The following is a 21,500-nucleotide window of genomic DNA, read 5'->3' as shown; positions in this document are numbered from 1 at the left end:
ATTAGTCAGGATTCTCCAGAGAAACAGAGGATATAGGCAGGTACGTAGAGAGATACATAGATAGATAGGTAGACAGATAGATATTGATAGATATTGATATAGACAGCCAGATAGATAGAGATTTATTGTAGGAATTGACTCACACAGTTATGGAGGATGAGACAGCCCCTGACCTGCCCTTTGCAAGCTGGAGAACCAAGAAAACCAGTGGTGTAATTCAGTCCCAGTCTGAAGGCCTGAGAATAGGGCCAGTGTAAGCCCCAGCCCAAGTCAGAAAGCCTGAGAACCAGGAACACCAATGTCTGAGGGCAGGAGAAGAAGGATTTCTCAGTTCAAGCAAAGAGAGTGAATTCCTCTTTCCTTGGCTATTTGTTCTAGTTGAGGCCTCAACAAATTAGATGATGCCTGCCAGCCTTGGTGAGGACCATCTTCTTTCCTCTGTCTACTGATTCAAATGTTCATCTCTTCCAGAGACACTCTCACGGCCACACCCACTTTACCAGCTCTCTGGGCATTCTTTAGCCCCATCAAGTTGACACATAAAATTAACCATCACAACATTTTCATAGAACTTGTTTTCTTCAATTGAAAGCCACGCTGTCTCTGCTCTGGATACACAGTCCCCGACCTCTGGGAGCCTGGGTCCTTTTTTCTCCAAAATTTCTGTCTCTCTCTCTCTCTCTCTCTCTCTCTCTCTCTCTCTTTCCCCTTCATTAGCTCCAGCTTAAAATAATAACCCAAATCCTCTCACAATGATAAAGGGGGATAAGCCTTCTGAATTCTTTCTCTAAATCCATTCATTTGTCTTTTCAGAGTCAACGTTCTTGGAAGAGTTCTTTCCAATCACCGTATCCACTTTGAATCCCTCATTGACTCTTTAATCTTATATAATTTCTACTTCCTCATCCCTATACACAGCCCTCACCCTCATCCCCATCACACACTCATTCTATTAAAACTTCTCTGGTAAAGGTGGCCACTCACTTCATTGTCGCTAAATTGCAGACAGTTTTCAGTCTCCACATCACAACCTTCTGTTATGATTGACAGTTGCCCACATCCCCCTGCTTACAACCCCCTTGGCTTTCCAGTACACCATTCTCTCTTCAGCCCTGCAACTCCTTCTCATTCTTTGGGTTTGTTTTTGGGGGCGGGGAAGCGGGTGGCCTCTTTTCTCTCCCTGCACATGTGTGAATATTCTCTTCTCACATGTTCCTGCTTCTCTCCTGAGGGGCCACCTCAATTCTCTCAGACACTCCGGTAGCTTCTTCAGTCACCCAAACAGCTCCCAATTCAATGCTTCCCAGTCCCAGCCACTCTGCTGAGCCCTAAACTCATAGATTCAGCTGCCTCTTGGAGATACCCACTTAATTGTCCCTCGGATATCTCCAATGCTCCAGGTTCAAGACCAAACTCATCATCTGCCTGATTAAATATGTTCCTCCTAAGGTTTCCACCTTGGGGACTAGCACTATTCTCATAGAAGCATCTGACAGAGCCGCCGTATCCTATCAATTACCAGATCCTAAGGATTCTGCCTCTGTTAAATTAGTTCACGTCCAACTACACTGACTCTGCCTTAGCTCAGACCCTCATCCTTTCTCCCCTGGACGATTGCAGCAGCCTTTTAATTAACTCCCATCTCCAACTTTGTCCTTTGGCCAACTATTCTCCACTCCACTGAAAAATTTATCCTTCTAAAATAAACATTTGATGATCTTGGTGACATGATTAGAATCTTCCTTGAGAAAGAAGTCCAAGTTCCTCAATCTGGCAGCCTGGGCTTTATGATCTGATCCCTGCTCACCTTTCCAATTCCACCACTTGCTGCTTCATACCCTGCACACTGGTCACATTAAGTATGTTTGCAATTCCTTGAGTGCATCATACTCTTTCATGTCTATGACTTGCCAATGAGACATTTTGCTCTATTATTTTTTTCTTCATCTTTTTAGTATATCCTTCTCCCATCTTACCAATTTCTTAATGGCTAATCTAATTAGATGAGTTAGATAAACCAAATATTAACATTAAACCAAATATTAGCAAATTATGTATTTAGAAGATGTGTTTGTAACTCAGCAAAATAATGAAAGTATTAGAATTTAAGTATCTGGGTTTTTTGACTATTAAGATGATTCAGTGTTAAAATACATTTCTCAGTTTTGTCCCCATAGAACATTTTGAAGCAGTTTTAGCAGCCGATATGACCTTATATATCTACTCACTTATTCCCTCCACCCCAGGTGCCCCCCACCCGGAAAATACACTCCATGAAGCCAGAGACCTCAGCTATAGATCCCATATGCCTAGAACAGTGCCCAGAAGAGGGTGGAAGTCAATCCACATGTGTCCAATGAAACAGTGAATAAGCGCTCAGTCCTAAAAAGCTCAGGCCCATTGTCAACTCTTTGGGTAGCCTTCCCTGATGCTCCCAAAGGAGGATAGTGTACGATCATCTTCCCTGCGGCACCCCGGGTTGTCCTCTGTGATTGCACTTAGAACAGCATATTGTAACTGTCAGTAACCCTGCCTCTTCCCACTGCCCCCTGCAACTGTATCATCACCTCCTTGAGAGCAGGGACTGTGTCTCTTATGTCTGTATCTGCAGCTTTAAGCATAGTACCAGCCATTTAGTAGACATTCAATAAATGTTTTAAGTAAATAACCCCACTGCACCTTCTATGACCACACTCTACATTCTTTGTCTCCTTTGCTGCCTGCCAACTCTTTGGGAATCAGAACTTTTTTCCCCAAGTCTTTCTCCCACTGTCTATTACCATGCTGTTCACATTCTAGACACACAATAAATGCTGAATTAAATTATCATTAGTGTTTCATATGTTCAGATAAACCTAAATGGAGCTCATCAAAAACAACAAGATGTTCATTTTTCCACTGCTGACCAACATGATGCTAGGACATGGAAACAGATGGTTAGTTGTGACTTTTATAATTATATGGAATACATTCTTTCAAACAACAAATTGCTAGGGAACCTTTGGCGTCTAGTCCATACATAATAGTTTGCATGCTTTCTTTTAGGATTTTGTAGTAAGTTTCCCATGTCTTCAATCAGGACCTCCTAGGAGGATAATTTCTATAGCCAGAGTGTCCAATCTACCAAAACCTGGATAATATAGCCTGCAGAACAGTTCAACTCCCTTTGCTACCATTGTGTGCTCACCAAGTCTGTGCATTATTTATCTATTGGGTGATAAGAAGTAGAAAATTTCCTGGTCTACCTCCTGGACAGTGTTTACTTAGCCCTGGAAAATTCTGACTCTGAATCTCTTCTTGTGAGATTTTATATTTTCTGGAACATTACTCCTGACCTACTACGATTAGATGCATCAACATTTATTTTATAATAGCTATAACTTAATTTCCTCAATACTTGATAAATACCCTTGCACCTATATTGAGATTTGGGAAGAAAAGAGCGTATTCATATGATTTTGAGGATAGATTGCTTCAGCTGTTGGTTAATTTTATCCAAATTATGTTTAATCTTTTATAGTTTCTAATATATATGAAAACATGTTTGAAAACATGTTTGCTTATACTAATTCAAGTGTTAACATACTGATTATTTTGAGAATGTAAATTTTAATTCCAGTAGAGTTGTGCTGTATCCAGGTTAGATTCTAAAATCTAATTTTGCCTATTTGGCAAAAATCATGTGTAGAAAATTACCCATCTGCCAAACAAAGGCAGACCTTCCTTCTCTCCCAAGTCCAAAGCAGCCTGATCTCTTCTCACATCACCATGGATTTGTTTCATCATTTCCACACCAAATGAAATTACTGGCTTGCATTTAAGGGCCATTTTGTATGAACAGCATATATGCAAACAAGAATTATTTTCAGTACTGTGACATGATCATGAAACCAGAGGCGCCTGGGATCAACATCAGGTTTACCTCCTATTTAATTCTCACTTAAGAGCACGTGTTCTTTGGTACAATATCAGGCAGACCAACCACCATGTGGTGTCTCTCCCTCTGTCTCTCCAAATTAGATAATCCATAGAAGTTCTTTGTGTATGTTTGGTGTCTACACTAAAAGTTTTCTTAACTGTACTCAATAGCTTATTTCAAACCCAACTGAAACCAAGAGCATGTCTGTCTAACCATCCATTCCAGCAGTTTCCCATGTCTGATCATGCAAGTCTGATTTCTGTTCTGCAGTTCTGAACTTCCCTTACTGTGGGCACTCACATAAGAACAAACTGGCTTTTTCCGTTTCTTCCACATTTTAATGAACATAGAAGAGAGTTCTGATGGCATTATTTATGTTTCTAGCTTTAGGACACTGCATTTTCTTAAATAGCTAAATAAGAAAATAAGGCGCACTCTTTCAGCCATCTTGGACCCTGTGGAGGACTTCTAAAATGACAATTATGTCTGGACGGCTGTGGTCTAAGGCTATTTTTGCTGGCTATAAGTGGGGTCTATGGAACTAGATGGAGCACACAGCTCTCCTGCAAATTGAAGGTGTATATGCTCGAGATGAAACCAAATTCTATCTAGGCAAGAGATGTGCTTATGTGTACAAAGCAAAGAACACAGTAATTCCTAGTGGAAAACCTAACACAACCAGAGTAATCTGCAGAAAGATAACTCGCGCTCATGGAAACTGTGGCATGGTTTGTGCCAAATTCCGAAGCAACCTTCCTGCTAAGGCCACTGGACACAGAATCCATGTGATGTTGTACACTTCAAGGATTTAAACTTATTGAAAATTAAATAAATAAAAGTGTGGGGGAAAAAAAAGACAAGAAGGCACAGCCTGCAGCAGACACGCCCCCATGCCCTGCCCTCCCCACCCCTTCCAATGGATTGCACTTCTGTGCTGGTGGCACCTGAATAAGGAGGAAGGGATTCTGCAAAGGCACTCACCAAACGCTCCTTGGCACTGCCTGCCAGGGGATCTTGCCTGAACTTGAACCTCCCCTACCTGTGCCCAGGGCCCAGATGGGCTGGAGGGCTGCCTTCCCCAGCTGACCCATGGGATTCCGTCCCGGGCAGAGGGCAGTGGTACTCACAGGATAGGGCCATGGAGAGGCAGGCTGAGTGGGGCACAGGGGCTCAGGAGAACTGCTTCTGGGGAGGCAGGAGGGAAACCTGTCGGAAGGTGGATCTGCACCTGCTTCCGAGCCCATGGTGCATGCTTCCTCGTATAGGCTCCGCTTACGCGGCACGCATTCGGATGAATTAAAACGGAAAAGTTTCACGGCGGCAATTGCAGGAAACCCCAAGCAAGGGATCTTGCTGTGTGGGAGTTCCTGTGTGACTGTTCCGGCCACACCCCGGCCCCTCACCACCCCAGCAGCTAGCTGATTCTCAGCTGCGAGGAGCTGCTTTCTTCCTTTCTTAGAGGTATCCATCTAGCGGCAAGAATTCTGGGGCTCAACATCGAAAAGGGATTGGGAGGTCTAACTGTCCACGTAAAGTGTCTAGCGTTTCACTTAATGCCCTTGTTTTCAGTGTCCCCATCCTCAGCCAGGAATTCCCGAGCCTGGATTTCCTGTTTCAGATCCTTCATAGACCGATTCTCAAGTCTTCTGCCAGGTAAAAAGAGCTGGAATCAGGACTGAACGGGAAGAAGGCAGGGGATGTGGGGAGGAGGATGGTAACTGCTTATAAATACTTGGAGAAAACCTGTCGTCTTCAACCCCATGCTGAATACCTCATTTTTGGAGGCCTATGGTGTTTTCCATTTCCAAAAATGTCCATTTCTGGACTTCTGTGATAAAACTTGACTTGGCTTTGGCTCTCCAATTTTTATTTCAATTTCCTCTGCATTGCTAATTCAGTTACCACTCGCTGGTTTCCTTTCCAGCTCCCAAAATTATGTTGGTATTCTCTTTACTTCTATTCTTTTTATCCTATGAGCTTTTCCCTTTTCAAAAGTTCTCTAATTATCTTAATGAGGTTTTTCAAGGGCAGAATTGTTTGTACATGTGTAATCAAATCTACACGTTTAACTGAAAGTCTCTCATTTTATTTCCTTCCCCATTTGAAAACAGAAGTTCTCTTTCTCTTTTCTCCTCTTCCCCGAGGGTTATATACAGGGGATGCTGGTGGTGATTATATTTACAATTTAGGCTAAGAACGTAGGAGCCTGAGAAGTGTGACCTCAAATATGGAGGACATGTTGACACTGTATTGTCTGGAAAAGGGGTGCTTGGCTGCTGGATGACCCAGCAATAGCACACACCAGGTACCTAATTCCTAAATGAAGAGGAGCTTGAAGGGCACAGTGATTCCTGCTTCTCTAGAAATGGCATGTGTCATGATGGTGAGGCCCCAGCAGCAACATCTGTGCCGTGGATTCCCCTGGCTGTGGACGATGGACCCAAGTTGGACCAACTGGACGATCTCCCCTCAGAGTTTGGACTTTGATCCCAGATGACAGAGTTAGGAGTTATCAGTAATCGAAGCAAATAAATGCCAGCACTCCAGAGGGAAGACCCTCCCATTCCACTGCAGAGGCCCTCAGAGCTACCATGGTCCTCATACATCAAGAGGTCCAGCGGGTCAGCTCTTCTTTGTGTTCCATGAGACACCACCTTACACCACACACATCCTATGGGTTCTTCCTTTTTTGTTGTTTTTGGGGTTTTTTGCTTAGGCTGGCTCTTGGTTATTTTAATTTCACTCAAAATAACCTAAAAGAGTGAAAAGCACTCTTAAAGATGCTGCAGTCAGTTGCCATGAAGCATTAGGGTTCTGAGCTACTGTTGCAAGAACCAATTATGTCCACCTCTTCCAACCTCATGTCAGTGACCTCACATGGGTAGCTTGGGTCAGCCATGGTGGGAGTATTTACACCACAAGAACTGGTAAATGCTACAATTCAGGGATTTGGGGTTCCCTCCCCTCTCCCCAGGAGAGCCAGTGTTTAAACATCTAACAACACGCCACTGATTGTTATCCTAGGTGTAAATTTCCCTGGCCCTCAGTTTGCCCATACCTAAAGTGGGTATAACACGTCTGCTTCTCTGTATTCTCAGAGATGTTAAGATTTAACTAAGGTAAAAAAAAATTGTTTTTAACTATTCCAATATTCAGTAACTTTTGACAATATAAATTAAAGAATTTAATTTAAATTGAATAATAAATTTTAACTAATAGCATTGATTATTAGTGACATGTCAAGGAGAAAATATTTTCTGAGAGCAGGACATAGACTGGACATATACAATCTTGACTGGCTTATTCATAACTTGAGGAAATAAAGATAATAAAGTAATACTCAAACATATTATGAAAATAAGTGAGTAAATTCTCCACCCATTTTCTTTAGCAAGCTATGACAACCACCAATGACAATCATGGAAGGAGAAAACTAAGTTTGCTTAGTTTTACTGCCTTTTACCACCCTCCCCCCTCTTTTACATGGTAGGAAATTCAAAGAAGTTGTCTCTGAAAGATTAAAACAATCATCTAGTCTGAAGGTGAAAAAAAATCAACTGTCAGTATAACACATTATTATTTTATATTTGTACATGAATATATTTTACAAAGTGTATCTGTATCCCTTATCTTATTCATTTCTATGAACATCTATTTTTATTTTTGAGTTCCAATACAACTCTAACCTTGCCTTTTTCCCTTTTCTTACTATAAAATAGAGGTTCTCAGATAAAATATGATCTGAATTTCAGTTTCAGGTACAGAGTAAGGATGCACAACTCCTACATTTAGATCCGTATCTTGGGCTTTGTGCTGTATGTTCTGAACACTTGAACTAACATCAGCTCTGTGCCCCTCATTGAAAACAGATGTCATATCAAGACGTTGTGGATATTTATCATTGTGAAAAAATATGCATAAGGTAAGCAATTCAGATAACATTAGAAAATGACCACAAAACAGAAAGCAGGTGTTCTTGTTATTTATAGGATGCTTTTGAGAACATAAAAGAGGGACAACCTTTGTCCACTGGGACTGCGGTTGAAGGACACAATAGGAAATAGACCAAGTAAGTCAGAAACATGAGTCCAGAGGAAGGCGAGCTTTACGGATGAGATGTTACTGATGTTCCGTCTCATTTCTCTTCTTCCCTGACCCACTTCGCATGTCTTCTCCTCCAAGGGGGAGAATTTTACTAGGGGATCAGATTCAAAAGATTTGATGAAACATAATTCTGAAAACAAATTTGCAAGAGAAGGATTTTGCTGAGAAAAGCCTAAGAGAAATATGTTATTCACACATAAGAAATAGCCTAAAAAATTTTATAGGGCAACGGGGAATATCAAGATCTGGAGAAAATCATGAAAAGACTCTATATGGGCAAAGGAAGAATGAAATTTGACCAAAACAAGGGAAGGAAGGGATTCACAGGCAGTTATGATGCGTAACAGGGTATTATATGTTTATGTGCCAACGATTCAGAATTGTAGAGCTCTCATGACCCACATTTGCACCTCTCTACCAGAATAAAAATTGCAAGGTGGGGCTTCCCTTGTTGTGTAATGGTTAAGAATCCGCCTGCCAGAAGCCATAGGCAAAAACTGATGTTCTTCAACTTTTGCACTTAAAGGCATTTTCCCCCATCCCTCTTTTCAGCTACCAAATAAGTGCTTGCCCACTAAGCCTCTTCCCAGGCCTTTTATCTTGAAACTTTATCTCTGATTTAGAATGTAAAACTTTGCCTCAGTAAAGGAATTTCAGGCATCATTGACCAGTCAAAGAAAGTTTTTTGCCCAATCCCATGGAATCTATTACTTGTGTATTTTACATAATTTTAATTATTTTTTGCCCTTGAAGCAGGCAAAACTATATAACTTGGCAATGCTGATAACTTATTAGGGTTGAATACGTGAAATATTCAGGATGATGAAAGACTAAGCATGTTGCAAAACTGGATAATGTAATGGTTGTGGGCAAAGCCGAAGGCTGGCTATAGGAGATCTTCTCAACAAAAGAAAGGCGGGTTTCATTACCATTTACTGCAATATTTTGGGGGGGCCTCTCACTGTTAAGACCTCTCCCGTTACAGAGCACAGGCTCCGGACACGCAGGCTCAGCAGCCATGGCTCACGGACCCAGCCGCTCCATGGCATGTGGGATCCTCCTGGACCGGGGCACGAACCCGTGTCCCCTGCATCAGCAGGCGGACTCTCAACCACTGCACCACCAGGGAAGCCCTGCAATATTCTTATGTGTTACTAGCCTACACAGCCCATGCTTTCTGTAATCATTCAGCTGTGAATGGAAGTTTGAATGATCCTTGGCAACCTCCATGAATACAATTGTGACAATTTCTTCCACCCTACATTTATTCACTCATATTTTTACTCAACAACTACTCTGTGTCACACCATGTTCATACTGTTTGTATGAATAGAAACATTACCTGCTCTTGTGGATCTTACATTACAGGTAAAGCAGGAAAACAAGCAAACAAATACACACACAAAAAAATGTCAGATGGTGACAAAGTGCTCTTGAGAGACCTGATGTGATGGATCAAGATGGTGACTCCTTTTTTTTTCTTGAACTATAATTGATTTACAATATTGTGTTAGTTTCAGGTGTACAGCAAAGAGATTCAGTTACACATATAATCTTTTTCAGATTATTTTCCATTATAGGTTATTACAAGATGTTGAATATAGTTCCCTGTGCTATACAGTAAATCCTTATTGTTTACTTATTTTATACATAGTGGTGTGTATCTGTTAATCCCAAATTCCTAATTTGTCCCTTCCCCACCTTTCCCCTTCAGTAACCCTAAGTCTGTTTCCTACGTCTGTGAGTCTATTTCTGTTTTGGAGATAAGTTCATTTGTTTCATTTTTTTAGATTCCACATATAAGTGATATCATATGATATTTGTCTTTCTCTGTCAGGCTTACTTCACTTAGTAGGATAATCTTTAGGTCCATCCATGTTGCTGCAAATGACAATATTTCATTCTTTTTTATGGTTGAGCAATATTCCATTGTGTGTGTGTGTCTGTGTCTGTGTATGTCTGTCTGTGTGTGTGTATATATATATATATATATATGTATATATATATGTGTATATATATATATATATATATATATCACATTTTAAATTGTGTGACTGGAGGAGGTTTCTCTAAGAAGGCAATAATTAAATTAAGTAAGTATGCGTGGCAATAGGAAGCAGGCAAGGGAAGATCTGGGAGAAAGAACACTCCAAGCAGAGGAAATACGTGTCTTGGCATGGAAGGAGGCAGATGTGGCTGGAATGTGGTGGATGAGCAGGGAGGATGTTAGGTGATGGTGGAGATGTAAGCTGGCAGCTCATAGAAAGTGGGCATCGTGAGCAGGAAAAGAGATTGGATTTCATCCCGATTACTACGGGAAGCCTTTGTAGGGTCTTAAGAAGGAAAGTGATGAGATGAGATTTAAATTTTTAAAAATCGCACTGGCCACTGTGCACAGGATGGTTCATAAGTCATCAAGAGTGAAAGCAGAGAAACAAATTAAGAAACTATCACAAGAGCTTACATGAAAGTTGTCAATGGCTTAGATGAGGTCAACAAGAATAGAAACAACAAGAAGTTGTCAGATCCAGGACACATCCTAGAAGACCCTCAGTGAGAGCTGCTGATGAATTGGATGGGAACGTGTGGAGGGAAAGAAACAAATCATGAATTTTCTACAGTGGGCTGCCAGCAATCCTTGGCATTCCTTGGCTTGTAGCAGCATCACTGTACTTGCTGCCTCCATCTTCACAAGGCTGTCTTTACTCTCTGTGTGTCTGTGTCTCCCTCTCTTAATGATGGCACCACTTAGGGCCCACCCTAAGGCCCACCTTAACTTGATTCCACCTGCAAGAACCCTATTTCCTCCGGATGGACAAGAATTTTAGGGGACACTACACAACCTACTACAGTAACCAAGGGGTCTGCACGGTTCTCTTCAAGGGACTGCTCTCTCTTAAGTAAACAGTCAGGCAGCACAGGCTCAGGCAAGGGTATCACTCAGGCTCATGAGGCTAAGAACTACCTCATTGTCTTCTGAAGCCTGGTCTTGCAATGAGGTGGTAAAGAGTGTTAAGTACATGGAGACTCTACCTCTTAGCTCTGGAGGGAGAGTAGGGTTGTGACTGGAGCATTAACCACAAGTGAGTAGTAACACACGTACAGCAGATTATATCTCAACTTTGGAGGTGACGGGAAGCATCAGCAGGTGTTATGGCTTGAATTACATCCCCCCAAATTCATACATTGAGGCCTTAACTTCCAGTGTGAGATTTGGAGATTGGGCCTCTAGGGAAGTTATTAAGGTTAAATGAGGCCATAAGGGTAGGGCCCTAATCCACTAGAATTGGTGTCCTTATAAGAAGAGGAAGAGACACCAGGGATCTCTCTCCACGCACATACAGAGGAAATGCCATGTGAGGTCACAGAGAGAAGGTGGCCAACTACAAATCAGGGAGAGAGCTCTCACCAGAAACCAACCCTGACAGAACTTGGTTCTAGGACTTCCAGCCTCCAGAACTGGGAGTAAATAAATGTCTGTAGTTTAAGCCACCGAGTCTGTAGTATTTTGTTATGGCAGCCCATCCAACTAGGACAGCAAGTCTTCATCTCAGGTACAATAAATAGGAGTCAAATGCCCCACAGACATCAGGGGGAGGTGAGGGAAGATCAAGGTATGGTCTATCCTAGAGAAACACATCTCAAATCTTCATAACAGAGTTTCTGATTTGATTATAAAGAATTTTATTAAACAAATATTTATTGCATGCTTATTATGTACAAGTCACTAGTTGCATCATTAAATTTCAGACACCTGTCAAGACCTAGTGTATATTAGTGGACCTTGGTCTGAAGCCAAAGAGAGTGTGGCTTTGTTCAGTCACTGTGTCCCTCATTATTTTTCTGAAGTAAATGGCAATAACATTCACCGCTGGTATCATGATTTTAAAGAGGTGAAAACAAGACCTGTGCTATGAAAGTAATGCGATATTAACTATTGCTTGGTATTGGAGAAAGATTTTTAAAACTAGTTACCATATTCTGTCCACTATAAACATTGCTCCTATGTCATCTCTAGCAACAAGAACTAAAATTATTTCATCCTTTTCCTTACGTTTTCTGCTTCTTACTTCATGCTCTAGTCCAAGCTCTTTTCCATTTGATTACTGCATGGGGAATTATTTTAACCCTTGTTAACAAGTTTAGAAGCTTCTTGAAATCCATATTCACAGTTTATATTCACTCTAAGCTCTTCCTGGATGGGCTCCCTGAAAGAGCATACAAACGGGAACCAAGGGGTCACTTTGAAGGTTTGGTCTGATTTAACATCTTTGTTGGCAACCGAGAAGAATGTGAAAACACCACAGTAATGAAATCTGATTCTAAATTGGGAGTTGCTGCAATGACAGAGGAATAAATTGAGGAGAAAACCACAGAGTAACTGAAATTCAACTTAGCAAGTTACAATCTAATATACCTGAGAACTGAAAAAGAATTCACAACATGAACTGTCAATGGATGAGTGAAGTCAGTCAAATATTAATGTCCTAAAAGACCTGAGGGTAATGGCAAACTTAATCATGCATGTTAGAACTGAGATGGGCTAGAAAATGATCAATGCTGTTTTGTACAACAAGTAAGGAGGTAGCGTAGGGAAGGAAAATGTAGAGGACTGGTGAGATGACATCTAGAATTTGATATTGTTTTGGATGTGTAATCACTTGGAAACTCCCTCAGTCACAGACAAGTTGAAGTCATATATCAAAGGAAGAATGGAAGGAGAGGATTGACATTGGAAAAAGCAAGTTGAATGGAGGATTAAAGCAGATAAATACGAACTGGCAGCATTCCCAATTACTCAAAGTAACAGAAAGCAGTGTGCTTAGTAGGTAAGAACTTCAAAATCAGACCAGTTTTGTGTCTCCCATTCAGCCATTTATTAGTTGATGGACCTTGGACAACTTGTAGAACTCTAGAAGTCTCAGTTTCTTGGTCTGAAAACATGAAGTAGCAGTAATACTTGATTCTTAGGGTTGTTTGAAGGGTGAATAAGATAGTGCATGTAAGAAATTAGTGCAATCTCCAATGCATACATTCTCAAGAAGTACTAACTACAACAAGCAATAATAATAATAATGATCCACACATAATTAGATTTTTTTATATTAACATACACACATTTTTGTCAAACATTGTTACCCTCTGTTAGTGATCATTTTGCATGGGAATTTTTCTAGACATGACATTCAACTTAGAGTTTCCACCCAACAATGTGACAGCCTCTACACCAGCAGAGTATTCATTTTAAGTAGTTCACTGTCCCCCATCACTTTCTCCACCACATAATTCTACCATCTGTCCTCCCATATCTTCTTAATCAGAATAGCCTGATAGGCAGTCCTGGATCTAGTGACTTTTTAAAACAAGAGAATATGGAATGAGAGCCAGATGGTAAATTTGAGTATATCTAGGACAATCACTTTATTTAGCTACAAAAACAAACAAAATTAAACAGTTGCCTCTCTTTTTTATCCATTGGTTTCCCTGGCCAGATAAGTCCTTGAACTTTTTTAGATGACAAAACATTTCCAACCACTCGTCAGATACCACATACCACATATCATTTCAAACCATGGGATATCAAAGAAAGAGCATATTTTGCTTGTGCCATTTTTAAAAGTCTCAGTCTTTGTGTAGTTGCTTTCTATTGTCTGTCAGGTTGTTTCTATGACTTTTAAGCTGAAGGGCAAATGGAGATATTATTTTGAAAAAGGTAAATATTTCAAGGGAATTTCATGTGCACTAAGGGAAACAGGGAGGGACAAACTGTGATACCCTGCCCCCCTTCCAAGGTAAATGATGTAAATGACAAGGTTAAAGAATTTCCTCCTTGCTGAAGTCTGCATGCTGCTTTGCAAGCATTCCATAGAAATGAAGGTAATGAAGTGTGTTCCCTGAAAGGCCCTTTTCTGAGATTAGATCCTGGCTTGCCCCGCTATAATCTAGAGCCTACCATATTAATTAACCAGATCAAACAAATTCCTTTTTCAATTGAAAACCTGTGGTCCAGTGGCTTGATCATTCTGATACCATAAGAATAAAAAGCATTCTGGTCCCAAAAATTTTCCTCTGAGAAAAGAACTGAATGACAAAATACTTCTGCACATCATGCAGATACGTCAATTTCTTTTTTCAAATTGGACACTTTTTGAGGAGTTTGTAAAAACTATCTAGCAACCATGTGTGAAATAGATAGCTAGTGGGGACCTGCTGTATAGCACAGGGAGCTCAGCTTGGTGCTCTGTGATGACCTAGATGGGTGAGATGGGGAAGGGAGGTGGGAGGGAGGTCCAAGAGAGAGGGGATATAGGTATATATATAACTGATTCACTTCATTGTACGGCAGAAACTAACACAACATTGTAAAGCAATTTTACTCCAATAAAAAAAAGAATTATATTAAAACAAAATGAAAAAAAAACTATCAAGCAGATTCTGGTGGCAACATTACTTTGAGATAATAGATCAATCATCTCAAACTATTCTGTGTCATCTTGGATTTTAATACCATTGAAATAATGCAGGCCTTTAGGCTATTTCCACTGAGGCACCAAACTAACTTTTATACATAATTATTAAGAAGTTTGGGTTTTTCTTCCACTTGATTAGCTCATCAAATATTTCCCTTCTTTTTTTTTTAAACATTTTTATTGGAGTATAATTGCTTTACAATGTTGTGTTAGTTTCTGCTTTATAACAAAGTAAATCAGCTATACGTATACATATATCCCCTTATCTCCTCCCTCTTGCATCTCCCTCCCACCCTCCCTATCCCACCCTTTTGGTGGTCACAAAGCACCGAGCTGATCACCCTGTGCTATGCAGCTGCTTCCCACTAGCTATCTATTTTACATTTGATAGTGTATATATGTACATGCCATTCTCTCACTTCATCCCAGCTTACCCTGCTCCCTCCCTATGTCCTCAAGTCCATTCTCTACATCTGCGTCTTTATTCCTGTCCTGCCCCTAGGTTCTTCAGAAGTTTTTTTTTTTTTTATATGTGTTAGCGTCGGTATTTGTTTTTCTCTTTCTTACTTACTTCACTCTGTATGACAGGTCCATCCAAGGCACTACAAATAACTCAATTTCGTTTCTTTTTATGGCTGAGTAATAGTCCATTGTATATATGTGCCACATCTTCTTTATCCATTCATCTGTTAATGGACACTTAGGTTGTTTCCATGTCCTGGCTATTGTAAATAGAGCTGCAATGAACATTGTGGTACATGATCACTTCTTTTCCTAACACTGTGTTATGACATAACACCTGAGGAGGTGATATTTTCACATTAATAATACTTTTTATCAGACATTCATTTTTGCCTGAAGGAAATGTCTTCCTCAAGAAAGGGAAGAAGTAGTGATCTCCTTTTCTGTAGGTATAAAAGTCAAAAGATTCCATATTCTACTTTGGAATTCAGTCACATTAAGAAGATTTTATTATTGATATTTAGGGAACTACTTTTCCCCACATAAAACTTGCTAATATATTCCAGGTGTGTATCAATTAACCATCCAGTTTTTGGCCTGCAACTGATAGATGATTTGTTTTAGTTCTGTTTCAGATGAATGTTATTCTAGCTTACTGAAACAGAAATGACAGAACACCAATTTGATTTCCACTTGTATGCTGTGTGTAGCAATCAAATAAGCAATTACACAAGGCATGTTGAATTATTTTCAGCTTAGGACGTGCAGTTCACATGTCTCCCTGTCTGAGGCCCAGGGGTGTGGAACAAAAGATTGGGTACTTTTATACCCAACAAAAGATCAGGTGCTTTTATAATGTACCCCACCTGCTCTCCAGGTGTGGCAAGCACCATGTTCTGGTGAGTTGTCTTATGTCAATGTGGCCTCAGTTTTGGGTGAATACATTTTCTTTGAGAACTTGTCTGCATTGACTGGCAGTGTCTTTGGGCTTAGGAAAACAAACATTAAGAGAAGAAAAATTTATTTTTCACTCATACATGGTGCTTTTCTGAGGTCCACGTTTCTCTTTTTATCAAGTCCTTTGACTAGGTAGAACTAATTCTTGACTTTTTTTCTACACAAATTTTGTTAGAAAAATATTTTGTTCTTCAAGAGTCATTTGGACTTCTTTTTGTGGAAAAAAACAAAACAAAAGCTGTTTCCTTGGAAGAAAAGAATAGACTTCTTATAACACCCACGTTTTGCTTCTGTCTCCATCAATGACCTGAATGATTCCATGCCCTCGTCAGCATCAAGGAGATAATGTCTCCCCCCATCTGCCTCTGGATTATCTTGTCTGGGACAGTTTGGAACATTTACGAACTTTAGTCTGTACCAATATGCATTATTATGCCCACGTATGATTGAATCATACATTTCCTGCTGCATCAAGGTTATCCAGATACCTGGAGCGAATTCCATTTTGTTGTAGGTAAAAAAGCAAGGTGTCCTTCATTTACCATTTATTGCCTATGACTCAGAACTCGATTCTCCTAAAACGTCTTTGGTTATGGGAGGGAAAGGTTGGAGACTGTGTTTCTTTTATTTCCTAAAGAAAATGGGTCCTTTATTTATATCACTAAACCACTTCTGTCTCTAAATTTTTCTGCTTGTGATTCATACATTGTCCTTTAAATGCTTTTACACTGTGAGCAGGGCATTGCTTTAAAAACAGTTTAAAAGTACTTATGCACCTGGAATTCTGTTCTGTGGGGAGGGAAATTAAAAAAGAGAGACAAAGAAAGAGGAGGGGAAAAAGCTAGTCCTCAAAGTGTTTAAAGCTCCAGGGGTGAAAAACAAGGAGGTGAAAAAGTAGAATGCAGTAAAATAAAATGTTTAATAAGTGTTGACATGCAGGGTGCAGAGTCCACTGGACATCTGAGAAAACCAAAATTGCAGGGAAATAGAGACCCTTTCAGAGCAAGGATTCAGGGTTTTTCAGAATCCCTGAACCACCAGCATGAAAACCTGATGCTCTTAACAATGCAGGTTCCAGGGCCCCGTGCTGGCCCTGCTGGGTGAGAAGAGCTCAAATGAGACCCAGGAATTTGTACATTAACCACCTCCCACGTGATTCATATGCACAATATGTTCTGAGAGCTGCTTATATATTCAGCCCAAAGCACTGAAAAATAACACTGGGCTCATCCCCACCTGTCTAGATGGTCTTTAATTCATCAAATAACAAAACCAAATATACCTCTCACTTACCTCTCCCAGGTATCAAAATGCTTTGAAGGGTGAAACTCTCTGTGGTGGAGCATTCTTCTGGAGTCTCTCATCTCTCCCCTCTGCACCTCCGACGGCCTCCTCCCACCCAATTCCCCAGAGAGCAGCCAGTTTTCTGAAAAATAACTTCCTCTTACTTTCCTGCCTAGAACCCTCCAGTGGCTTTCCGAAACACTCAGAACACTCAGAATGAAATCCAGATACGTCTCCAGGGCCACCAAGGAACACAGGACCCAATCCCTGTCCTCTTCCCCTCTCCAGCCTCATTTCACACCATCGTCCCCCTGGATTTCTGGCCATCATTTCCCCGCCACAGATGCCTTCTTTCAGCTCCCCAGTAAACCTACTTCTCTTTAAGGGCCCTTGAACTTGTAACTGAATGGGCTAAACTTGGGAGAGAGGGTCCAATCAGAAAAGAGTTTGATTCTTCTCCCAACACTGGGCTGAAAAATACTCTGTTGAACTGCTCTTCCCTTCCCGTGAAAACAATGCCCAACGGTGCTCTTAGATTTCTGCTCATTTTCTAAATAAAAATTGTGTTCCCACCCCCAGTGTGAAGTTAGCCCTCCGCTCAGGAAGCAGCACAGGTTCCCAAGGAGTGGGATTTGTGGGAAAGATGCGACGGCTGGTTTACAGACCTGTGTTGTCTTAACTTGATTTGTCTCTGGCTTTCAAATGCCCTCAGTGCGGGCTGACACCCAGTGTTAGCTCTTCCCTGTAAGGCTCACCATACATTCTTCAGACAGCAGCACCGCTGCTAACCACAGGGGCCTTGGTAGAGCGCTGTTCCCTGATGTGAGCCATGCATTCTTGGAGTGGTCATTCAGACCTACATCCCCAGCTGCCCCATCCTGTGCACACCCTTGGAATCCTCTCCCTTGCAGTCAGTCAGCCTGTGGGTCGGGGTCCTTCCAGGCCGTGCTGCCTTCTGCAGAGCCTACAGGGCTGGTGGGCACTCTCCCACACTGGGGCCCTGCCAAGCCCTGGAGCCGCCAGTGTCGCCCTGCTGCCCTCTCCTTTGGCTCTACCATGGCCGGTTTCCCCAGCCAGCTTCCTATCTTCAGACTTTTCCAGCCCAAACCTGGGTAACCGACTTCTTGCCACTCAAATCCCAGATTCTTCAAGAAGGGCCCCTCACTCTTCTTTGCTGGGAGGCTGGTGTCTGAGCTTCTGTAAGCAAGTCCTGAGAGACAGGATAGAATCCCAGTTTTCCCTTCTTGCGAACACCCCCGTCCCCATCCCCCCACCCCCAAAAAATGTTCAGCTGCTGCCTCTTGCCAATGACTTAGACGAAGGACCAGAACTAATTCCCTTCTACCCATGGAGAAAGATAGGGAAGCGCTGCTGCATTTTCTTCCCTACAAACGCACTTCAGAGCATGCTGCACTCGATGACTCTAGCCTTTTCTTATACACCCTCCTTGTATGAGCGCCACGTGCACCTCCTAGCAAGTCCTGTAGGGGATGTTTCTAGTATCTCTCTTCAGAACTTGGGGAGATTTTATCACCCACTGCGCTGCGTTTCGGGAATTTAGTCACCCTAAAAAGAAAAACCCTATTCCTTAAGTTGTTCTGCTCTGATTGCTTTCATTATCCATCCATGCATAACAAACAATCCCCAGAAGTAGTGACTTAAAACAACACGTTATTCTTTTTTACAATTCTGTGGGTTGACTGGCCTCAGCTGGGTGGTCCTTCTCTTCTGTGTCATTTGTGTTCACTCACTTGGAGGCATTCAATTGGGTTGGCCTGGAAAACTGATGAAGTCTTCACCCAGATGGTGCTCAGTGTAGCCTCTCTTTATAGCTTGGGCTTCTTGACAGCATGGCAGTTTCAGAGCAGTTGAACTCTTTAAAAGGCAGCTGGCTTCAAAGAGGGAAAGCAGAAGCTACCAGGCTTAAAAGATAGGCTTGGAACAGGCATGTCTCTGCAGCTGCCAGTGAAGGAAAAAAAGACTGCCTCTGGATAGTAGGAGTGGCATGCCCGTATAGAAAGGCAAGGAATTGACAGCAGCCATCTTTGGAGGCTGTTTATCGTACTGACCCCTCTGCCTGGAATGTTCTTTCCAAAGATCTTAACATGGCCACTGGCCTCCTTCTCAGCATTCAAGTCTCAGCTCAAATGTCATCACTGGCCTTCATCACCAAGGTACTTGCCAACTCCACCCATCTCACATTACCCTACAGTCACTCTGAGTTTACTGTCTTCATTTCATTTCATTGTTTTTTGTTTATTGTATATTGCCATTGTTTATTATTATTTGTATATTGTCTCTACTTAACCTTCCACTCCCTATGGGAATGTAAGCTCCTGGATAGAAAGGAACTTGGCTTCTTTATTCTCTGCAGTCTCTACATCATCCAGAAAAGAGAAATGACTCACTAACTCTTTGTGAAGAAATTAACACCTAGCTCAGTTCTACCATGTTCAAAGCCAGCTCTCAATAATAGTGATTGATGATATGACCCAGGAGTCCCACTACTGAGCATATGCCCTGAGAAAACCATAATTCAAAAAGAGTCATGTACCACAATGTTCATTGCAGCACTATTTACAACAGCCAGGACATGGAAGCAACCTAAGTGTCCGTCAACAGGTGAATGGATAAAGAAGATGTGGCACATATATACAATGGGATATTACTCAGCCATAAAAAGAAACAAAATTGAGTTATTCGTAGTATGGTGGATGGACCTAGAGTCTGTCATACAGAGTGAAGTAAGTCAGAAAGAGAAAAAAATACCGTATGCTAACACATATATAGAGAATCTAAAAAAAAAAAAAAAAAAAAAAAAAGGTTCTGAAGAACCTAGGGGCAGGACAGGAATAAAGCCACAGTTGTAGAGAATGGACTTGAGGACACGGGGTGAAGACGGTAAGCTGGGATGAAGCGAGAGAGAGGCATGGACATATATACACTACCAAATGTAAAATAGATAGCTAGTGGGAAGCAGCTGCATAGCACAGGGAGATCAGCTCGGTGCTTTGTGACCACCTAGAGGGGTGGGATAGGGAGGGTGGGAGGGAGGGAGATGCAAGAGGGAAGAGATATGGGATCATATGTATATGTATAACTGATTCACTTTGTTATACAGCAGAAATTAACACAACATTGTAAAACAATTATACTCCAATAAAGCTGTTAAAAAAACAATAGTAGTGGTTGATGGACACAAATGTCTTTATATCTACCCAAGGTTTCATGGGAAAGTAACATTTTTAGAATATTTTTTAACAGTCTCTAGAACAGTAGAGACAATTTCTCAGTCAAAGTTTGACTCTAATCACACTTTGGATTTCTCCCGGATAAAATGCCCTCAGGTTTAATGAAACTTCTTAATGTTAATAAATGGCTAAACAGAATTTTATTTTCTGCTTAGTCAAGGGAGAATATTAATGTTACACCCTTGATTTTCCTTCTCATAATATGTTAATGCTGTAGTAAATCAACTTATTAAGGGAACTATACCTTAAGGTGGGAATGGACAACCTGCAGTTTTTATGCCATTATTTTTATTGGGATAATAATGATAATAGCTAAGTATCTCGAGTACTTAGCCTGAGTGCCTGGTCCTGTACTAAGTGCTTCACGTGGACCAACTCTTGGGTTAGTCTAAACACAATGATCAGAAGGGTCTTTTGCTGCCTTTGTGGCGAGTGTCTATAACCTCTAGGAATATGCCCTTAATGAATATCACCATTTGAACAACTTCCTTCCTGATCCTCTGCAAACTGTACAAGAAGAGAGAGAGATACTTTGATATATTACCTTTTTTTATTAAAGTATAGTTGCTGTACAATATTGTATGTGACAGGCATACAATATAGTGATTCACAATTTTTAAAGGTTATACTCCATTTGTAGTTATTATAAAATATTGGTTATATTCCCCATGTTGTACAGTATTTTATATCTAATAGCTTGCACCTCTTACTCCCCTACCCTTATCTTTTCTCTCCCCTTTCCCCACTGGTAATCATTGGTTTTTTCTCTGTATCTGTGAGTCTGCTTCTTTTTTGTTGTATTCACTAGTTTGTTGTATTTTTTAGATTCCACATATAAGTGATATCACATGGTATTTGTCTTTCTCTGTCTGACTTATTTCACTTAGCATAATGCCTTCCAAGTCCATTCTTGTTGTTGCAAATGGCAAAACTTTGTTCTTTTTTATGGCTGAGTATTATTCCATTGTATATATACACACATCTTCTTTATCTATTCATCAGTTGATAGACACAGGTTTCTTCCATATCTTGACAATTGTAAATAATGTTGCT

At 41.0% G+C, this 21,500-nt stretch overlaps 1 pseudogene across 1 annotated transcript; it reads left to right on the top strand.

The window, feature by feature from the left end:
- Positions 1 to 4,386: 4,386 nt before the first annotated feature.
- On the top strand, positions 4,387 to 4,731 carry LOC309803885 (large ribosomal subunit protein eL33-like; annotated as a pseudogene). Its single transcript has one exon. The product of its transcript is annotated as a large ribosomal subunit protein eL33-like (transcript).
- The last annotated feature ends 16,769 nt before the right edge of the window (positions 4,732 to 21,500 follow it).

Source organism: Mesoplodon mirus (assembly GCF_964341445.2).
Source record: "Mesoplodon mirus genome assembly, chromosome: 5".
NCBI classification, from domain to species: Eukaryota; Metazoa; Chordata; class Mammalia; order Artiodactyla; family Ziphiidae; genus Mesoplodon; species Mesoplodon mirus.
This window is presented reverse-complemented; position numbering and strand designations above follow the sequence as displayed.